This window comes from Nasonia vitripennis, chromosome 3, assembly GCF_009193385.2.
Source record: "Nasonia vitripennis strain AsymCx chromosome 3, Nvit_psr_1.1, whole genome shotgun sequence".
In the NCBI taxonomy this organism is placed as follows: domain Eukaryota; kingdom Metazoa; phylum Arthropoda; class Insecta; order Hymenoptera; family Pteromalidae; genus Nasonia; species Nasonia vitripennis.
Window position 1 is genome coordinate 5,224,973 of NC_045759.1, and position 8,685 is coordinate 5,233,657.

An 8,685-nucleotide genomic window follows, 5' to 3' on the forward strand; every position below is an offset into this window, starting at 1 on the left:
CAACCTGTTGGAACCTGCGAACGTCTCTCGAGTTTCGAGGGGCAGCTGCGCGCAGCATTGCCCTTTGACCCGAGTTTTTCGAAAAAAAAGCGCGCGAATAACGAGTCTTTTGTCTCGCCTTTTAAAATGCGCGCCTCTCTCGCGGGATTTGCGTCGCTGCGATTCAAGGAAAGTACAAGTGTCGAAGTGCTTCTGCAACCGAGGTTTCTCTCTCGTTTCGAGTTATTGTTATTGCGTCTTTTTTAGCGTGTAAAACGCCTCTCGCAGTCAAAACAATTTCTCTCTCTCTCTCTCTCTCTCTCTCTCTCTCTCTCTCTCTCTCTCTCTACCGTGTATTTCGGCTTTATCGCGTGTATTATACGGGCGCTCACGTTCCCCGAAGAAACGAGATATCGATATACCCCTTGCGCGGCATTCCACGAGAGCGGCTCTGATTTACTGTTACTCGGACACAATGACAAGCGATTAGAAGCCCCGCGCGCGCGCACACACATACCGATCGTCTCGCGATCGTCTCCTGGTACAGCTCTTTGCGAAAGAGGAATCAATTAGCTCATATATTCCTTTTCCTCTCTGCACTCTTGTACGCGAGTGTATACACACGGCCAACGGATAATGACGAGCAGTAGGGAAGCGACGTCGGCTGTATAAGCCCTTGACACACTGAGTTGCACAAGCGCGTGTCTGCGTGCCACCTGTGTATTCATATTTTACGTCACGTCCGCGAGAGAAAGAGAGAGACGGCGACGACGTTACGCTCCGCGGTGAAATCCGCGGCCTATGCGCGATGCTTATACACAGAGAGACGCGCCTGTGTGTGAACGTGCTGTATACACCGGGAAAGCGTCAGGTATATAAGAGACGCGCATTCCGCAGCCGAAGGGATATATTCTGGTTGGGCGCGACGATTGCGCGTTTGTAAATTCTGGTTGCGGGATGCCCGCGATGATGGAATCCGGGCTTACGTTCGGTGTGCCTGGACGCGCCTTGGGTATTATGGTGGATATATGGTGTAATCCGGAGACGCACGATGTTTTAATGATTCTGATTGCTTGGCTTATCGCGACGAGTGTATGGGTGCGAATAAATTTAATTTATATTTACGGATAACAGAGTCGATTTTAAACGCTGTACCGTCTGCATTACGACTGCACGAGTCTGGATATAATCGCGAAGGTCGGTTTTGTTTGTGACATGGTTAAGGTAATTTTGAGCAATTTCAAGTTGTGGAAAACTTGACTTTCAGATTCGCATCTGCTTTTGAATTCTCATAAATTTTCGGCTAAAAATAAACCATTGTTTTTGTTTTAGCACTGAGAGGAAGCGTGTTTACAATGCAAGGTACTTCTTTTTTTTTATATAAATTCGAATAATTCATATCAGAGTGCAAATTTATTCGTTCCATCAGCTCAATTAGGAAAATGCCTAAGAAAAATCGATTTTCGATTCCACACCCAACAGAATACGTAAACGAAATCCCAGAATCCCCATCAGAGCCTCAACAACCGGAAAATTCCCAAAACCTTCGAAAACTCTCCATCAAAACCGGTTCTCTCGAGTTTGACAGCTAACGTCAAAAGTAGCCCGGGGCCCCGTCTCCAGCTCCTACGCTCCTGCTCGCGCGCAAGTCTGCATACGCGTGTGTGCGGGGAAGCCGCGCCCGAGTACTCTCCCATAATGTCCAAGAATTTTCGATATTTACGTCGATTCAGCCCTCGATCCTTCAAAAATCCGACAGATCTACCCTAACCTTAAAACCCCCTCGATTTTCCCCAGTTGTCTTGGCGTACTTAGAGAGTCAGAAGTCAGGCTTGACGCGAACCCGCCGGGACTATTTGCCGGGGCGTAGGAAGAGGCGTTCGTCGGTCGGTCGACGCCGCGTGAGTTCAGCATGCGACAAGGCGACGTGCCAGAGAGATGCCGGCGCGCGCGCGCGCGTGTGTATATATAGGTATACAGGGCAATGCATATGGCGATGGCTTGAGGACGCGACGCGAAAGTTTGCGAGTGTAACAGAGGAGGTGTATGAGTGTATGAGCCGATGATGGGCGTATATTAGGAAATTAGATGTGGCATGAGTTTACGGGTGTATTTTTAGAAACTCGATTGGAGGCTAATTTTGGAGGTTAGGTGACATGTTTTTTTTTAGTCTATTGTAAAATTTTTAAGTTGGACAGACTTTTGCAAGCTCCGTTGTCCTCCTCCGAGCCTTGGAGCCGGCAAATTTGCATTGAAAATTACCGTTCGCTAACCAAAGAAATATCTCTCGATTTTTTTTTTCTAAAAGAACAATGTTTTGTTGAAAAAAATATGCAAACCTGGTATGCAAATCTTGACACAAGAGATTACATGCCATTATGTACTTCACGCACGCTCGAGTCAATTAATAATGCAAATCAATTAAACAACTGCAAAACAGCCGGCTATTAACTCGAGTATGCAGTTTCGATAAAAATGATTCGTCTCATCTGTATTTTATCTCGAAACGAAAATATTGATTCAGTTATAAATCAGATAATACGTCTAAATTTCACAAATCCGGCCAATAAATCCGTTACGCCGTCGTCTCGTAAAAAATTATGCAAGCAAATCTGCCACCGTCATATCGACTGAAGCATCGCCGTCGCGGTAGCTCGTCTAAGTATAGGCGGCAAAATCGAATCCACTGAGTCGGAATTCGGCGGATCGAGTCTGACAAGCCGCGAAAGTAATATTAAATCGTTTAGAAGCACCACGCGAGAGACAGAGAGAATTACGGTAGGCAGCACTTATAAGGAGTCAAGCAGATCATTTTTGACAGGTCACGCTTGGCTGCGCCTGTGTATCCTGACGACTTTTCGGGGGTATTGTATCCGAACACGCTTCTGTGGGTTAGCGCGAAATCCGATCGCAGAATCGGAGCTACTTTACACCCACTGCTCCTCGACTATACCTTTCGCGCTACTTTTTTTTGCGGTGGTTAGAGCTTAATGGCTTGGCTATTTATTCACTAATTTATAATATTCGTCGATGACATTTCCATAACCTTGTTTTCCCGAAAAAATGTACATTCCCACGACATCTCAAGAATTTCGGTGTAAACAAGTCTGCAAAAAAAAAGCGGCAAAAAGTAATCTCGAAATGGCCGAAGGAATTCAAAAACAAAACAAAAGCCTATAGACACACTGCTCTCGTGTTATCTCCAAAATTTGGTCACGAGTACGCGCAACACACACACACACACACAGTCTCTCTCTCACGGTCAATATCGCCCATCGGAGCGAGACTGTCTTTCCCTAATAATAATCCCGCGAGGGTCGTCCTCTTCGTCTACACAGACATTGTTCATCAGTGCGGGCGATCTCTGACTGTAAACAAGCCCGGATTATCAAGCTCGAGTGATGCTAGGAAAAGGACTTTTTCCGCAATCCCCCCTTGTCTCTCTTCTCACCTTGGCTGTGTATACATTATGCCATTGTTCCCGCGTATAACCTCAGCTTCTAAATATTTTCGCAGCCGCGCGCGGCACCCTGTGGTCGATTTCTTTTGGTCCGCAAATATTTTCTCTCTCCCGCGCGAGTTTTCCCTTTGAGAGAGACAGAGAGAACCGGCCACAGAGGACAATGCCGGGGACTTTTGTCCTTCGAAAGTGTGAATTCTCCAAGTCTCGTGAGCCTTCGCGATGTTGTTATGCATATCGTCGTCGCTCGCGCGGAAAGAGATGAGAAATGCGTTTCCAGCTGTTCGCCTTTATCCTTATACTGGTGTCTGCTCTGGTTATGTATTGCGTATGGTTTCTCGTTTACACAATGTCCTTTATTAGGCAAAGTGGGTGAAAGTAAAGTGAATTTTCCGCGCTAAAAGGTGAAAAATGCTATGGGGTTGTGTCTTAAATGCATTGTTTATACACATCGAGACCCGTGTCACAACACATCTCGCAGGTTTATTGCCTTCCCACGAGTGGAGCGTGTAATTTCAAATTCTAATTCTCCGCATATCATCAGGAAAACTTTCCCTTATTTTCACTGTATATTATGCACTTCGGCTATCGAAAATTCAAATTCAAACAAAAGCTCTTCTCCGAAAACCAGATTACGGACTTTCAGCCGCGATGTTTACAGTACGTCGTACAGTAAAAATAATAGTAAAAGAAGAACGACTCGTCAAGCTTCTGTCTCGCGCGAAAAATCAGCACGTGGTGCAAAGACCCGTCCTTCACGTGCACTATTCCTCTCTCGTCTCGTCACACAAGTAGCCACTTATACAGCCGGCCGTCCACGTCTATTGGCTCGCGCTCGTTTAGAGCCAAAATAAAAAGATAACTCTCGCGACACGTGAAAAAATACGTCTCGCTAAAAATACACACGCGACGACTCTCTAACATCGGCTCTGAGTAATCGTCGCTCGTGTGCGGCTTTTCCATAATGTACACACAGAAGATTTAAATTCGAGATTTCACTTTTTTTCCTCTTCACACACAAATCCAACTATATGCAACGGACGGATTATTTTTTGCGGTTGCTGAGGGAAAGCCAAATCTCTCGGGGTGAGAGATATAGGGCCTCTTTGGAGATAGACGCGCTTCACAAGGTGAACCAACACTATCTGGACGTTGGATCTCGGAGACGGCGCGGGAGACTTGACGGATATGCGTCGCCTACCGCTGAGAGACAGGAGCGTCGAAAGTAAGCCCTTCCTTCAAAAGGGCCGAAAGATAAAATCTTTTGAAAAATCAACTATCGCCGGCGTCAATTGCCCATAAATCGCAATCGATGCATTCCTTCGCACAGGCGAAAACACATCAGAGAGAGGGCCATTCTCGTCGAGTCGCGCGCGGAGTTTTTCTCAGACTCGTGTGTAAATATGTGCGAAGCTTTTAAATCGAAGCGAGCGCTTTATTAGCTCGAAAGGGCAAAGGAGAAAGAGAAAGAGTCGAGAGAGTATGTGTACAGCGCGAGAGCCAAGAAAAATGTTGATCGCGCGAGCTGCGATGGATTATTCCGCGCGCGTGCGTGACAGTACCGTAACGACATTCCTGAGTCTCTATGTAAACTCTTTCTCTGTATACGCCTGCGATGCGTAAACTCGATTCGTCATTGCTCCTGTGGGTTTCTCTCTCTCACGCGCTCTTCGCTGACTCCTTAGCGCGTTTTGTTGTCGTCGATTTTTTTTCTAGACCCGCGATCATAACGAGTGGGGATTTTTGGGGCGATGCTTCGTCAGCCAATTAGCCGATTTTGCTCGCAAACCGGTAATTCAACACAGCGGCGGTCTGTAAAGGGTCTCGAAGCCGCAGCTCTATTATACTACATCAAGGTGCTCCGTTTCACTATGCGCCCATATTACACACACACTAGAGGCTCTATACATGCGTCAGGCATCAGCTCTCGATCGCAGGCCGATTCATAATGGATCTCCCCCGCGCGCGCAAGGATATACATCCTCGGGGTTATCCTAGCTGGCCGTTTACCCATCACGCTCCATATAATCTGTTTTATAGGTGTCGATCTCGATCCTCCGTATAGCTATAATAGTACTGCTCCGGTTTCCTCTGTATACTCGAGCGATGCGATCGGCAGATATTATTACCGATCTCGAGTGTATGTGTGTATACGACGAAAATGAACGAGAGATTAATGAGAGACGATAAAGAGGGTCCTTCGTGACTCCTAGATCGGTATATTACAATACCGATCGACTCAACGAATACAACGTTTTTTCAACGAATCTTTTTTTTTGCCGAGCTCGAGACTGTATAATCAAAAAAGAGATATAGTTCACATGCAATAAATTAGTCGCGCGCAAGCGCTGAGAGAAAGTCAAGTTTTTGCCGTTACACGTTGCGCCGCCGTTGTTGCAGCGCGAATCTCTGGGCTTATAACTAACTCGTCGCGAGCACAGCAGAGCATTATGCGGGGTTTCTCGGGTCGGAATTTATTTTATATTCTCCAAACGCTTGATGAAGACATCAACGCCGGGAGAGAGTGTCGCGCGTCTATACTTTGTTCATATCGGCGGGAAACCGGTACGACGAACAAATTGAGCGGAATAATCCTTCTCTCTGCATCGACTATTTATTATGGACGCGGAGTAATTATACGAATTGTTTCAATTAATGCAATCGCGAGGAGGGATCAAGGCGAACCAGTATCGATCGATTTCAAAGCGTTAACTCACTGCGCGATGCTATGTCCGCGTACCTTATAGCCGCGAAAGGGAGATTCCTCTCTGTCTCTCTCTCTCTCTTTCTCTCCAGACGTCTGCGCCGTTGCATCGCCAATGAGCCGTGTAGCGCAAGGTCAACAGACGTCGCGGCGGCGCACACAGCCACCGGTAGTGACGTCAGCGGAGAACGTGACACGCAGCGTTACGGATTTCCCGTCGACGTGACGATTCCGACGGAGAAAGTTGAGGAGTTTTTTTCGTCTGCGGTTTGTTCTTTTGATGGGATGCGATCGTTATAATATGTTATGGTGAGTTCAATTGGGAATACTGGGATCGTTTGCGATTTTTCTTGTGCTATGCTCATAATCGAGTAAAACATGACGCAGACAGAGGAAGTTTTTAATAAGGAAGGAACGTGGAGGACGAGAAGAGCCTCCCATTCGATATCAACTGAGTATAGCGACGTATGCACACGTCGGAAAAAAAAGTTTAAAAAAATCTGCCGAAAACGCCTTTTTCCCTCGGCAGTTCGTTTTCAAGATAGTGTCAGCAAACACTCGTCGTTTCTTCTTTTTTCTCGTGCGCAAGGGGTAATGAGATAGCTTGGGATTCGCCAAATTGCAGAGTATAAAGCTCACGTTGCGTCATATACGGGCACAGGTAGGTTTATATCGAGATTCGAGAGCTCGTAAATTTGCCGTTTTTAAGAGGAGAATAAGAGAGGAGAGAAGGTTCACCCGCTGAAAAATCGTAAAGCGCTTAAATTTTACGAGCCTCCTCGTCGCGTCGCGGAGTGTAATCATTAGAACGTGGATGTGTAATACACGGCGGGAAATGATTTTTAATTCCTCGGGTTTTACTACGTTTATTAATCCCGGAAATCGTCGAATCGGCTACCTTTGTATTTTATGTGTGTACGATCGGTTTTTTTCTCTCATTTTAATCGAATGGAAATCCAAGCCGGTCGTAAAAGCGCGACTTTGCATCACAAAGTTTCCTCGCCGAGATACAAAGTATAGAAAAACCTTGAAGCAGAAGCGATGATTTCTCTATAATAGAACGTACCGATCACATCCCCACAAATCAATCGGCATCATTCCAGCTCGTTGAGCCACCGCCTCGGGGGGCATGACTCTTCGTAAAAAAGGCCCAAAGCTAAAAATCGCTTCTCTCTCTCTCTCTCAAGCATCCCGCCTCGACGATTGATACTTTCAGCGGACGGCAACAACTATAAGGACGCGCGCCTGCCTCGAAAGTCAAGGTCGACCTTTTCCAAAAGGGAGAAATTCGCAAAGGCGATTGAAAAACAGACGCGCTTAGACTCCTCCCGGCAGCTGGCTAAACTTCCGTGGCTTTCTCTGCGGCGACATTGTCCCGGGGACGCAGCCGCAATAAACCCATTCATCGCAAGAGACCGGCATCTCTTTTGCGCTATGTAGTTGAATGTGTGTGGGCGGCGGGGGGGTTTGTCACTACCGTCACAGCATCGAAGGGAGTCAATTAGGAGCTGACTCTAATTTCACGCCCTGGAGTGTCAGGAGACGCTAGCTTCTGCTGAGTCAAAAGCGCGCGTTGTCGCATTCTTCGATGTGTGAAAAATAGGAGCGGAAAATTTTCTACGCAACAAGCGCGGGCGTCGTTTTTTTCTCTTCTTCTGAAATTCGAATATGCGCGCGCAAAAAGTGCGAATTGGTTTACCGTTTCGAGAAATTCTTAGCCTCGGATGGCGGTTCTGAGAATGCGCAGCTTTCAGCAGGATTCAACTCGTTACGTGGGCTAGTATTGCCGGGAGATGATCGCTACGCGACGTTGAGAAGTTCTCGGTTTCCAGTCGTATTTCTCGCTCTTAGCTTTCGCAGACTGCAGCCAGTGTAAATCTCCGGAGTACAATAATGCGCAAGAGAGTCAACGGCCGCTTTCGTTGTAACTCTTGCGCAGGTTGTAAAATTTTGGAACCGAATCCTTTCCTCATTTTGCACAACCCTGTGCCTTATTGCCAGGCGGCAGTGCACAGGATAAATAAGTCCGCAAGCGATCTCCAATCCTTGCCTGCAATGAAGCCAAAATTTTCTCGAGCGCAGCTCTCCTCACGGCGCCTCTAGCAGAGAGTATAAATCCAAGGCTATACGAGGCGGCCCAACGCGACGCTAACGAATTTCAAATTTACGGCTGTAATAAAACCCCTTTTTACACGCCTTCGTATTTTTTTCTCCCGAAGAAAGGGGGGACCTACGCTCTCCTCTCTTCTGCTCCTTTTTCATTTTATCGCAACTTTCTCGATCGTCGATCCACGTATACGCGAATCGGTTTTCCGGGAAGGAATGTATAGAGTCGAGTCGGCGAATCTTTGGCAGAATCCATTCCTAGAATACAAGCGCGAATGCCTCTATCCGAGCGTCGGTCCCTTTCGGGGGCTACACCGCCGGGCCTTTGTCTTGTTCATGGAGAGGCCGCGCGCGCGCGCGCGCGGCACACGGTTCAGGTATAGACGCGCGCCGCCGACTTTAACCTTCGTCTCCTCGATTCACGGCGTCTCGGCTT